The sequence below is a fragment of the Eucyclogobius newberryi genome, unplaced genomic scaffold (genome assembly GCF_026437365.1).
Source record: "Eucyclogobius newberryi isolate DKJ021-1_F unplaced genomic scaffold, fEucNew1.0.hap1 SCAF_5, whole genome shotgun sequence".
NCBI classification, from domain to species: Eukaryota; Metazoa; Chordata; class Actinopteri; order Gobiiformes; family Gobiidae; genus Eucyclogobius; species Eucyclogobius newberryi.
This window is the reverse complement of record NW_027316167.1, coordinates 18,254,878-18,268,059: the sequence shown is the minus strand read 5'-3', so window position 1 is coordinate 18,268,059 and position 13,182 is coordinate 18,254,878. Positions and strand designations below refer to the sequence as shown.

At 38.9% G+C, this 13,182-nt stretch overlaps 3 protein-coding genes across 10 annotated transcripts in view; 2 read left to right on the top strand and 1 right to left on the bottom strand.

The window, feature by feature from the left end:
* The window catches only part of sdhaf2 (succinate dehydrogenase complex assembly factor 2), a 222,684-nt gene that overhangs the window by 114,386 nt on the left and 95,116 nt on the right, over positions 1 to 13,182 (top strand). The window lies entirely within an intron of this gene.
* Positions 1 to 13,182, bottom strand: part of sord (sorbitol dehydrogenase) — an 85,829-nt gene that overhangs the window by 22,883 nt on the left and 49,764 nt on the right. The window lies entirely within an intron of this gene.
* The window catches only part of apba2b (amyloid beta (A4) precursor protein-binding, family A, member 2b), a 61,865-nt gene that overhangs the window by 4,616 nt on the left and 44,067 nt on the right, over positions 1 to 13,182 (top strand). For 5 of the 8 annotated variants that reach the window (XM_072465842.1, XM_072465840.1, XM_072465841.1 and 2 more), the window contains exon 2: positions 9,973 to 10,023. The exons of 1 other annotated variant lie outside the window; for it this stretch is intronic. The gene's annotated coding sequence lies outside the window, so the exon portion shown is untranslated. Of the gene's footprint in view, positions 1 to 6,766; positions 6,786 to 9,972; positions 10,039 to 13,182 lie in introns of those variants that run through there. 2 more of the 8 variants (XM_072465837.1, XM_072465838.1) reach the window with 2 other exon arrangements.

Sequence of the window (13,182 nt, the reverse complement as noted above, 5' to 3'; positions counted from 1 at the left end):
ATCTAGATAATCAAGAGTTATTTTGGTCTGTCTAGGATTGTATTGAGTTTGCAACTTTCTAAAGTTGCAGCTTTTAGCTTTGCCGTCCTCTGTCCATGAGCAAATTTGATGCATTTTATTAGTCGACAAGTCAGCGATTGTTTTTCAGTTAGTTGAATTGTCAAATGACTATTTCTATTGTACATCAAGACTTTTAAAATATATATTTTAACCAAAAAAGGTGAAAAGATAGAGAATATTTACAGATTAGGTGTATTATTTGAAAAATCAGAAACATTTTGAATGAATTTGTCACTGTCTTTGTTATAAAAGTCTGTATAGTCCAGACAGATTATGTTTATGACAATACGACTACAATTATGTTTCAATAGTTGATTATCTGTTGCAGTCTTATTCACACACGAGTTGTTTGCAAACCCCAGTTGTGACTTTGTTGACCTAAATCTCAAGAGAAATCAACAATAATACATTTGAAATATGTGTGTGGATGCTTGGACTGGGCATGGAACCATTTTGTACCCTGTGAAGACTATTGGCCAACACTTAATCTGAAATTAAAAAAGCGTTTTGGACATCGGCCACCTGAGTGTGCTATGCAGTTGCAGCTCATTGCATTTGCACCTCTTTAAGGAAATTGGAATGCATTACTGCTTAATTTGCTTGGACTAATCTTTCAACAATAGTGCCCTTGAAACCCATTACAAAATATTACAATTCGTTTTTTTAACAATGCAATTGCCAGAATGTTTGCTGTTTTCTTCATTTGACAGAATATGCTGCAATACAATTATTCCCACAGTGAATATTGCTCAGTCCATATTGTGTGTTATGCATGCACGTGTTGGCGTGACCTCAGACAGACATGTCACCGAGCGCCTGCTGTGTTCACCGTTATGTCATCACTTTCCAGCTGCATCACCTCCGGCTCATTAGCCTGTGTGTAGCATTAGCATTTAGATGGCTAGAAACTGCTCCTGCCACAGCTGCCATTGTAGTGTACAGATACATTCACATCTGGCCATTTTGATCCATTACATTGAGAGCTCGCACACCATTTAGAGGCACGCTGTTGTCAGTCGGTGCAATAGAAAATGGATTTCTGTCACCAACATTTTTGCAGCCATTATTTACATCAATCAGGCCAATCATTTGACACTTGAAATAAATGTGTTTTCATCATCTCGTCTGTTAGAGGCTGGGAAAAGCAGGAAAACATTTCTATTAAATATTTTGCATGTGAAGATTCGACCTGCATCAGGCTCCTCTGTGCGAGTGAGGAAACCAATGTTCTGATTCATGTATATTGGAATCAGACCATAATTAAGATGTTATTAGAAATCATCATAGCTTGTGTTTGGTAGAAAAAAAGACTATAGGCAAATTTGGACCTTTCCTAAATAGTTTTCAAATGGTCTTAATCCATATCAGAACCATTCTAAGTCCACATGAGAAACTACTTTTATTTTGTGTTATAATTAGGGCTGTCACCAATAATCATTTTAATATTCGACAAACGATTATTTCTATTGCACATTGTGAACCAAAGAAAGGTTGGAATATGGTGACTGCAGGCTTCTAGATAGAGAATATTTATCCAATTCAATCCAATTTTATTTGTACAGCCCATTTTACCAACACACTGTCTCCAAAGTGCTGCACAGAGTACAAAAGAAGCACAAGTAAAGTTTGTAAAAAAAAACTAAAAAACTAAAAACAATAAATAAATGTGTTCTCTATGAGGAAAGTGCAATTTTGGTTTACACTGATTATGTGTTTTAGAGTCTGTTTAGTCCAGATAAAGATTTACGACTACGATTATCTTAAACACACACAAGTCACAATGAATCAATTTATTAATCGTTGCAGCCCTAGTCATAATCATGTTGCATCATCAATGTCAATGAAATGTATTCACCACAGCTGAATTACAAACACAACTTTCATGTTTGGTATTTGTCAGGTAATCCTCTGCAGGTTGGTTTCACAAAGAGACGTTTGGTAATCACACTTTAATGAAAATCAGCAGAGGCGCCGATGAGGCTGGCTGCAGTGCCCTGTGTGGCGCCGCCAATGAAGGTCTTTACATGCGTGGCAATTGCGTCCATTATTGAGCAGAGCTGAATTTGTTGTTCTTGAATTTGTGCGTGTGCAAAACAGGCTCCAGTCGCAGTGCGTTGTCCCCATTAAACTGTGAAAGGAGAAGATTATGAAGACACTCCTGAGATATGAATGTTTTGCTTATTCGGAAAAAAACGACAGGGACAAAACAGCATGGACATTTTTAATAGTCGCAAACGTGTCTTGTGTGAAAGCTAATTTTGCAACATAATTTTGTTATTTCTCCACACAAAAACGTCGTCATTCTGCTGCTATGGTTTCTGCTGCAAATTTGAAATGATATTATTCAGATTTCACTCTTCAGTTTAGTCTGTTTCAGTGCCTTGTTTCTACTGCCACAAAAACAGAAAATGTCACGATACGAACGATAATATTGAACCTACTTTATGCCACTGATGCACTTTAAATCCAGAAAATCCCAGTAAACCCTGTTCCAAATGAACCACATTGCAAAGAACTATGAGCTGCAATAAATAAATAGCAGAATAAAAGCCTCCAGTGGATTGTGAGTATAATTTATGAGTCATATATATTAATTATTCAACCATCTACAGCTGAAATGTTAATATAATACCAAAAAAATAACAAAACAAAGAAAGTCACACACGATAAATATTGAGCTTCATAAAATATTGTTCCGACTTTCATTTATTGAACAAGTTGAACAAGTCGATAAAGTAATTATTGTGACAAGCCTCGTTATTATTTACATCTCATTACTATTGTTGGTGCTCTGTTTGAAATATGAACAGAGAGATACTATCATTTCATTTAGATACTCAGGAAAAGGATGATACTGATACCACAATAACATGTCCTATTTATGTGTTTGTTTGTTTGTTTGTTTATTTGTTTCTTTCTTTCTTTTTTCAGTGTCAATACATGATGTTTTTAGGATAAATTAGTATATGTGTATCAATTTGTCCACCCTTACCCCTCTAGATAAAACAGACTATTAAAAAGTATGCATTATCGTCGTAGATCTTTCACTATTTCTCATCTGATTCTAGAGCTGGGTTGAAATAATCGATTTTCCGATTTTTAATCGATTTGCATATTAATGACCAATTATCGATTTGTACGTCCAAAGATCGATTTTTTTTAATTAAAATTCTTTTCTACATTTCCCTTTGTGAACTTCAATCTACCTTCAAGAAAGATAATTCAGGACTCCTGGATTATCTTTCTTGAAGGTAGATTGACCCTTAACCTTTTCATCAGTCTTCCATCAGTAACTACCAATACTTGTAAGATTTGCTGTTTAATATTTATATAATACTAGTTTTAATATGTTGCTTCTCTACACAGTCATGAAGTGAAGGAAACGTTTCAAATACATTTTTCATTTTTAATAACATTAACCCCCGGATCGAATCAAAATCGGATTGAATCGGAAATCATATCGAAATCGGAGCGAATCGGATGGGATCTGAGAAATCGGAAAAAAACGATTTTGAAACGTAAAACTCGGAATCGAATCGATTCTTGAAATTTGAATCGAAACCCAGCTCTATCTGATTCACCGCTAAAATTGCTATTATTAATTACCGATTCACACACATTGCTCGAAGATACAGAATCACCTCATTTGCTGATTCTTGTCCAAAGAGGGTTTTGAAAAGGTCAGAGAGAATGCAGCGAAATGAACAAACAGCATTTCACCAAACCAGATCTGCGCCGCTGACCTCCGCACGAACGCAGGCCTGAATACTGATGAGAGAACTAATACAAGCTCCTGAACAGAATAGATAATGAATTTGAATCCTCAGAACTAAACATATTTTCACGTGGTACCTGTAGGCCCGGAGAGTGAAATATTACAGTCTCCCTCAATGTGATGGGCAGATGTTTGAATAAGGAGCTGGTCACAATAACTGTATAAAAGAAAAGTACTTTATGCCACAGACTTTATGCCACTGACACAGGAACCATGAAGCAGGATATTTTCAGTAAACTACAATAAATAAATAAAACAAGAAGTAGTTAGTGATCTTATTGTACTACAAAAAACAACAAAACGTTTAAGTACCCGATAAATATTGAGTTCTAAAAAAAATATTGTTGAACGATACGTCGATATAGTAAAATATTGTGACAGGGCTGCAGCTATCGAATATTTTCGGAATCAAGTAATCTATTGATTCTTATTTTCGAGTAATCTGTAAAACATTTTGTACGGTTGGGTCGAATAAAGAAATGCTCTGTGCATCGTTTAGTGCAGGGGTCCCCAACCTTTTTTGCACCACGGACCGGAATAATGTGGGTTTTATTTTCACGGACCGGTGTGGCATGTTATGCGCGAAAGTGGGCGGGGCTTGGGCTTCCATTCGATTCAGCTCGGAAGGCGAAATGTTCTCAAAAGACGCGTTTGTACATTATTAAGTGTTCTATTCCAAAAGATCCAAATTGGAGTAACATAACGTACAGTTACAGGTGTCCTCACTGTTCTTCTGACTGGTGGAAGCTCATCACATAAATATGGCAGTCAGCAGAGTTGTTCCCTCAAATATACGTTTAAGATCACCGTCATTTTCAATCTCCAACAGCTGATCCTCTTGTTGCACATGCTCGATTCGCCCGCTTTAATCACGAATGGGTCGCGGATCCATTCACGTGCAGTTCATGGATCTTTTGCGCACGGGAAGTAGCGCTCAAACTCTTGTAAAAGTAAAAACAGGTGATCGCGTAGCAGTAGCAGAATGCTGGCCCAGGAGACGTGTCCTCCAAAATCCCCGTTGACTCCTCGTCTGCTCCTCGTCTGCTCCTCGTCTATTCCTCGTCTGCTCCTCACTTGGCCTTTTCCCCTTTGCAAAAACGCTCTCCAAAGACTTTTGTTATTTACTAATTTTCGCGAGCTTTTGGGTCTACTTTTGGGCAGCGCGTTTGATGCGAAGCATCCGCGATGTCGTATCATGTATAATGCACGTATCAGTTGTTATCACGCAGGACAAGAGCAGAGATATAATAATATAATTGCCATTATATTTAATGAATTTCAAGGCTTTTCATGATATATCCACAGACAAGCTTATTAGTGCCATGAGTGACAGGCCAAAGTTACGTCGGAGAAGATGCTGTCACTGATAGATTATTTCCATGCGGCCCGGTAGCAAACGCGTTGCGGACCGGTACCGGTCCCCGGCCCGGTGGTTGGGGACCCCTGGTTTAGTGGACAGGCATGGCGTGGAGTGGCACTGGCAAAAACCTTTAAACCTGTGAAGTATCTCTGATTTGTATCTGTCCCCAAAGTGCACTGACAAGACCACGAGTCAACGAGAGCACGCCATTACACATATTTATACAGAAGTAAGCAATCTATGTATCTGTAAAAAGGCAGATACAGCTCACAATCGAGATAACTCACCCATACTTTCCCCCTTCTGCTGTTGTGAATAGAAATCCTTTGAAATCTAAATTAGTCGACCAATGCATGTTTTTTTTTGATTGCTCAAGAGCCGTTCGACCGATTAATCGACTACAATCAGCCACAAACCGTTTTCGACCTACTCTACAGTCTACATACTTCCCTTTTCACTTCTACTTGTTTTCTTTAACTTCTCAACTTGACAACATGTCAGTGGTAGGTGCCAGCACATAATCTGTCACTCTTTTCCTTTCAGCTTTCACACTATTATTAGTCATGTGTTTGTTTGATCCGTGTTGTTTTCCACGAGTAACGGCATAAGTCAGGACACCCTAAGTGTACCGCTCGCAGCTGGAGGCTTGTTTATCTACGCCGCTTCAAAGACCTATAATATTTTTTACTTCTTCAATGTCGAGCTGCACTAGGTGTGTGATTCAGAGCAGAGAGTTTAGTTATTGCTATGGGACAAGAGGGCAACAGCACGCCAGCGCATTGCTTTGTAAAATGTTGACAGGGTGTAAAATGTTGGGGAATAGCTTATGCAAGGAGACGTGTAGAGCAGGCCCGGAGGAGCACAGGGAGCAGAGATCGATGTGGATGGATCTTTCTGCAGTGATCGGGTTTGAGCGCAGAAGGGACGGGAGTGTTAGACTGTGTGCTCGTGGCCATAGCTGCCCCATGCATATTTTATGAGCAACTGGGCCCAAGTCAATGAGATTTACGTTTCCAGTCCATGAAGGCTATCTAGACATATATAAGGAGTCTAGATAGCCTTGAGTTTGGATCATTTGGTCATTTTCAGTGCATTACTGAGCTCGTGACCAAACAACAGTGAAATTTGGGTTTTCTTTCAGTTCTATTGACCTCATGTTTGTGCCTTGCTTTACAATACTGACCTTTATGAGTGACAAAATAAAGACAAAAACAGAACAAAATTTGTCTTCTAAGATGTTCATCATTGTTATTTTTATTTCTTATTGTGACCTGAATAATCACAATTATTGATTAACCTAATAATCTTGACATTCCTATAGCAATCAAACAAAACAATCAATCAAACAAAACATACATTTAAAACAGTTTCAATGAAAAAAGTTAATTGTATCTTTAAATGTATTTTCTTTTTACCATAAAATGTATAGTTGAACTATTTCTCTCACATTTACACTTCAAACAGTTGGATCCCTCCCCAGAACCCTCTCCAGTATCTCAGGTGAGCTGGAGCCTGCGCTGTGCATAAGTGTTTCTTTATCTGCAGTGTGCTGCAGTGTGAGACCCGTGGGACTCGGCCTCCAGGCTCTGTGTGGGTAAAACACATCTTCTGATGGTGTCATTTACTCTGTTTTAAGTCACTGAAGGATATTTTACATTTATAAGTAGAGAAATAAGATTCTTTCTCATAATCATACACTCATAATAATCTCAGAGTGTAGGAAGATTTTGTAATGAAAACCCAGATCAATGTGAAAAAGTGATTTCAGTCAAGATTATTCAGATTGATCGATCATCTTGTTGTTTCATCTTATAATAATCGCAACACTTACATTTATTTCAGTGTTTATTCTACATTTATTTAACTGAACAACCTCTTTGGAAAACTAACAACAATAGAAAAGTTCTCTTCTCGGTTATTGACATAATAAACCACACATCATTTGGCTCAGTATTTACCAGTATTCCCTCCTCGTTTCCCTCAGTGTTGGTGGACACAGAGCTGCAGACAGTTGTGCAGTACTTTCTGGTTGTTCTGAGAGGGACAACAACCTTGAGCTTGTCAGAGGACTCGGGCCGCGGCGGTGACATGTGACACTTGGCCTTGAGTTTGTGGCAGATGGTGAAACTGTCTGCTGGATACAGCTGAGGCTTACGATGATGCATTACTGTAGCCGCTGTCAAAACAGCCAAATGTCATTACACATAAACACAATTTCAGCTTAATGTCCGTTCCTTTTATACTAAGAACTAAGAACAATTTGTACTAAAGCTTTTTACATTCTTGAGCTGAAATAACTTTTTGCTACCAAAATCGTCACTATTATAGCTTTTTTTGTTTGTGCGAATATATTGTGAGCTAAATAATCACGAAGAAGGATTAACTATAATCTTGAGATCACTATTCTATACAAAGGTAATTTTTCATAGACGTTTGATGGATTCTGAGGCAAATTAGCCAGACAAATGCATTGTAAGTTGTAAGTTCATATATTGATGAATAAATTACAGTCTGAAATCAACTTAAATTGGGTACACCATATTGATATAAATAATTTATATCATTATCATATTTTCTTGGCAATTTAGACATTAAAGATCATATGTAATACTTATAATATTTCTGTCATAAGCAGTAGAATCAAAATCAATTTTAATAGCACTAGGGACAGGCAACAAAGTCAAGAAAAGGCCAGTTTATTTGTAGAGAAAAGCAAAGTGCTTTACACAAACGGAAAAGATGCATTCAAATTAAAAACAGATCAAAGATAAAAATCATTACAACATGTATTTTAAAAAGAGTGTAGATACAATCCCCAGTCATCCTTCAGTCATATGCACTGCTAAACAGAAATATTTTTACTTTTTAGTCTAGATTTGAACACTGTCAGAGTAGAAGCCTGTCTCACATCTTCAGGAAGACTGTTCCAGATTTTAGCTGCATAAAACATGTTTAGTCCTGACTCTGGCACCAGGAGGAGGCCGGTCCATGTTTAGTCCTGACTCTGGCACCAGCAGGAGGCCGGTCCATGTTTAGTCCTGACTCTGGGCACCAGCAGGAGGTCGGTCCATGTTTAGTCCTGACTCTGGCACCAGCAGGAGGTCGGTCCATGTTTAGTCCTGACTCTGGGCACCAGCAGGAGGCCGGTCCATGTTTAGTCCTGACTCTGGCACCAGCAGGAGGCCGGTCCATGTTTAGTCCTGACTCTGGGCACCAGCAGGAGGCCGGTCCATGTTTAGTCCTGACTCTGGCACCAGCAGGAGGTCGGTCCATGTTTAGTCCTGACTCTGGCACCAGCAGGAGGTCGGTCCATGTTTAGTCCTGACTCTGGCACCAGCAGGGTGGTCCCTGAGGTCCTCAGAGTCCGAGATGGTTCATATGGCACTAACATGTTCGAGATGTACTTTGGTGCTAGGCCATGGAGAGACTTGTACACAAGCAGAGCTGCTTTAAAGTCTCTTCTCTGAGCCACAGGAGCCAGTGCAGAGACCTGAGAACAGGACTAATGTGATGGTACTTCCTGGTTCTAGACGGGACCCGAGCAGCAGCGTTCTGGATGTACTGCAGCTGTTTTACAGCTCGTTTGGAGAGGCCAGTGAGCAGGCCGTTACAGTAGTCTAATCTACTGCAGACACACCCATGGATAAGTCTCCCCAAGTCTGGTTTAGAGACTATATTTTGATTTTGGCAATGTTTTTAGGTGGTAAAAAACTACTGACCTTTATGGACAAAAAAACAAAAACATGCAGATGTCCCAACTTGACTTTCCCACATGGAAAGATAATGCTTGGCTTGTTGAAATAAATTACCTCTCACAAATCAAATGATAAATGGACTCATTGGTAATATAGTTGACACACAGTCATTTTAGATTTATGTATATTTATTAGTCTATCGCTGCTTGCCTTGATTGCCCTGACTGCACACCACTGGATGTTATTGATATGATGTGACAAAAAATAATTTTCTTTTTTTTTGGTATCCTATAAAGTCTTTAATCATATATTAGAGGTTTAAATATCAAACAAATTTATCACAGAAGTGCAGAAATAACCCCTTGTACCTTTATTTGAACGTTTAAAACATAACTTTTTTCATTCATTCATTCATTCATTCATTTTCTCCCGTTTGTTCCCGTTGGGGTCGCAGGTGACTGCAGCCCATCCCAGTAACTTTGGGCCTTAGGCGGGGAACACCTTGGACAGGGGTCAGCTCGTCGCAGGGTCAACCCAGAGACAGACACACAGACAACAATTCACTCTCACATTAATTCACTGAACCCACGGTAACACGGGGAGGACATGCAGACTCCACCCAGAGAGATCATGTGACGTTGGTCTGACCCGGGACTCGAACCCATGATCTCCTTACTGCTCCTTTTTTCATTGTTATTTTTAATCATTTAGTTTTGAAGCATTTTTACTCAATATTCAAATGTTGAATATCTTCAAAACAACGTCACAATATTATCTACATTTTGATATACTGTCCTCCTTTAAATATTTCTCATGGCAACACTGATGAGGAAAAAACCCAAAATGTGTTCAGAGACCTTGGAGTAAAAGCCTAGTCTCTATTATAAATCAAACCTCAGACAGAGCATTCTTTTTGTTTAGTCCGTCTTCTCCTGTGGCTCGCTGACCTGGTCCTCCTCTCTAAAGACCCTCTTACCTTCTGTCCACTGTCACACGCCCAAAGATCAAAGCTCGTGCGCCGTGATGCTCCACGCATCATCTTTCATCCATCAACGCTCAGGTTCATTCTCTCTGTTTTTTAGGTCGTCGCCTGGAGCCAACAAAAGAGCTTCTCTGCCATCCCACAGATCTCAGTGAGTTACTGCAAGGTGCTTTAACACATTATTACAGTGCAGCTTAGTACAGGGTGTATTTATAGCAGCAAATGGAAAAAACATGCTTATGTAGTGCACCGGGTGACAAACGAAAGAAAGTAACACCAAGAAACATAGAGCGTGGAGAACCCAGAATGGTGCTGCAGAGGGAAAATGCAGTTTTTTAGTTATAACTGTTCAGTTTGAATTCCCTAAAGGTTTTTCTCCACAGAATTAAAGTAAAACAGGCACATTTTTTCACAAAAAGTTTTAAAAAAAAAATTCTAGGACATAGCTTATGATTCAGGTTTTGATTTGGCAGTGCTGAAATTGCGATATACTGTGCTGTATTTGAGGTTAGATGGGACTAAATGAGTTGAAAGCAAGCAGGTCAGTCGGATAAATATGTTTTCAGAGGGAGAGATTGTGTCTTTATCATTGGTATTGGAGATGCTGGATGCTTGTGACCTTTGGATCTTCAAGTGGCATTGCAATAAAACAGGCTTAGATTACATGTACTCAGTCATAAGAGGAAGAACATGTCCTTGAATCTTCATGTGGATGGTTTTCTGCACAATGAGTTAATGCTCTGTTATGTGACCCTTGTCTTTACTGGTAAAATGATGTCCAGGACCCTAGGGTGCTCATTTGAGAGTGTGGATGTCACAGTATAAAATGGGGACACAGCCTAAGAGCAAAAGAAGGTAGCAATAACACAAGTAATGATAAATAATAATTATGGCACCATATTATTAAACATAAATAAAGTTACAGCATACCAAGTCCAATATGAACATCCCATCTCGCCCAATGTTTTTCAAATTTGTCCGTTTTAAAGTCTGAAAGTCATTTTCTCCACATGTCTAATGTCTGTTATAATGAGAATCCAGTCCTCGATCGTCGGGGGGATTTGTGTCATCCTTTTCCTTGTGATGGCTTTTTTTTCCTGCTGCCAAAATTATATTCCAAAGTTATTCCATCTATTGTGTCCATGGAAAGGGTTCTGAGGCCTAAGTGCATAGTTCTGAAGTCTAATGGGATGGTAACGTCAAATACAGTCTGTAACTCCTTGTTGATTTCAGTCCAATATTTAAGAGCAACAGGACAGTCCCAGAACATGTGGTAGTGGTTTGCCTCCTGCCACAGTTTCTCCAACAGTCAGCATTTTCCTGTGAGTGATGGGCAGTTTGACATGGTGTTATGAAGAAACGTGACACATTTTTCCAACAAAATGTGATTTTGTGGTCCTCCACTGGGAAACTTCCCTCTCCTCGTCCGTCAGAACAAGATTACTTTCTCTTTCCCAGTTGTTTTTAATATTATTCAGTAGAGTAGCTGTCCAGGTCAATAATACATTGATATAGTTTAGATATTATTTCCTTCTAAGTTCTGATTTATAGGCTTTAATGCATATTTCAATCAGAGTGTTATAATGGTTATTGCTTTGTTTAATTTCTTTGTTATAATAACTCCTTATTTGTAAATGCCTGTTTCTCCAAGTCAAAGGATTCTTTTAACATATCAAAGCACGTGTCAAGTGATTATCTTTTACAATCTGGTAAAAGACTTTCATACCTTTTGTAATTCAGACCTAAGTTACAGTGAAGTTTTACATTCATACTGTTTTGGAGTGTGATTGAGTTGAATTTTTTTAATTTTGCTTCTGATTATCACTATTACTCTTTTTATTTCTTACCATTATATTGTGACCTGAATGATCACAATTATCGCCTGAATGATCTGGACATCCCTACTTGAGACTAGGATGCAATAGAATCGATATGAATGACTGTATATCAATGCTTGACGCAAATAGGTCTATAGTGCTTCCCTGCTTTACTGTGAGATGAAACTGAAATACAAAGTGCGGAAGAGTGTGAGTGAGCAGATTGTGAGCTGTAGGAGGAGAAAGAGAGAGAAGGGCATCATGGGAACAGCACACTGAAGGCATACTGTAGTAATGAGAAGAGGATTCAGAAACAACACTGAGCCATCCAGAGTGGTGTCAGCCTTTTAACGCTGGCACCACACATCATTTATTAATCCCACACTACAATATTAATCCACTGTGGTGTGGTGCGAGAACAGGATAAGGGAAAAGTGCATGAATGGCATTAGTGTATTTTATTAGATGTTTGATACCTTTTTCATGTGGTCATTGTTGCCTTGGCATTAAATGTACTACAAACAAAAAAGGCTTTTCTTAGTGAGCTTGTACAACAACTCGAACATATGATATATTAGGAATACTCAAATATGTACCTCCTTGGAGGATAGTTGGCTAAATAATACCCTAAATTTGGATGGATTTCCACATTTGAAACGGGAATGTTGTATGTTGTATGTTGCAGAAAGAAGTTCCTATGATTGTGATTTTTTCTTCACTACAATGTCAATAAGCCCTTTTCTGCTTCTGATTTCTGATTCTGGAATTCTTGTATGTATTAAAACATGAGTACTAAATCAGGACTACGGTCTGACCCAGAGTATACCTGAACTTGACCAAGAAATTGCCCAAGAGTCCAAGACTAAACCTGACCATGGGTCAAGCCAGCTGGCCAACAAAACTTGGTTCCTATTAGGAACCGGAAAGTACTGGTACTGAATAAATAAAGTTTGTTTTGTGCCAACTTTCGGTTTCTCAGGTGCCCACGACTGATCACGCCTACGTGTTCCCAAGCAAAGTGCAGTGTATCATCTGGTCAATAAACAGTGTGTCCTTATTGGAAATGTATATCCACATATAATCATCCAGCGTATCAGCCAGTGTGGAGCGCATGTCCAAGTAAAGATGCTGCCAAAAGGAAAATATGATCCACTATTCATCCTCCTCCGCCCAGGTAAACACATAGTAAAAGCCTGAAGTTGTCTCAACATTAAGCATGTGCTGTGCAGCGTTTCTTTTGATATAAAATACTATAACTCAAGCATGTGTCCATGTGAGCTGCGTCTCAGATGTGTGGGTGTGGTTCATTTGTTTGCACATGTGTTTTTAATTATAACTGAACAGACAAAGTATGTTTTTAAATGATAAGTATAACATGATACGCGCACACAGCCCTAGGTATGAAGTGACAAAGCTGGGACTGTGTCAAAACCAGGGCTAACCCAGAACTAAATCAGGTCTAAATCAGGACTACACTGATACTCTCAATCTAG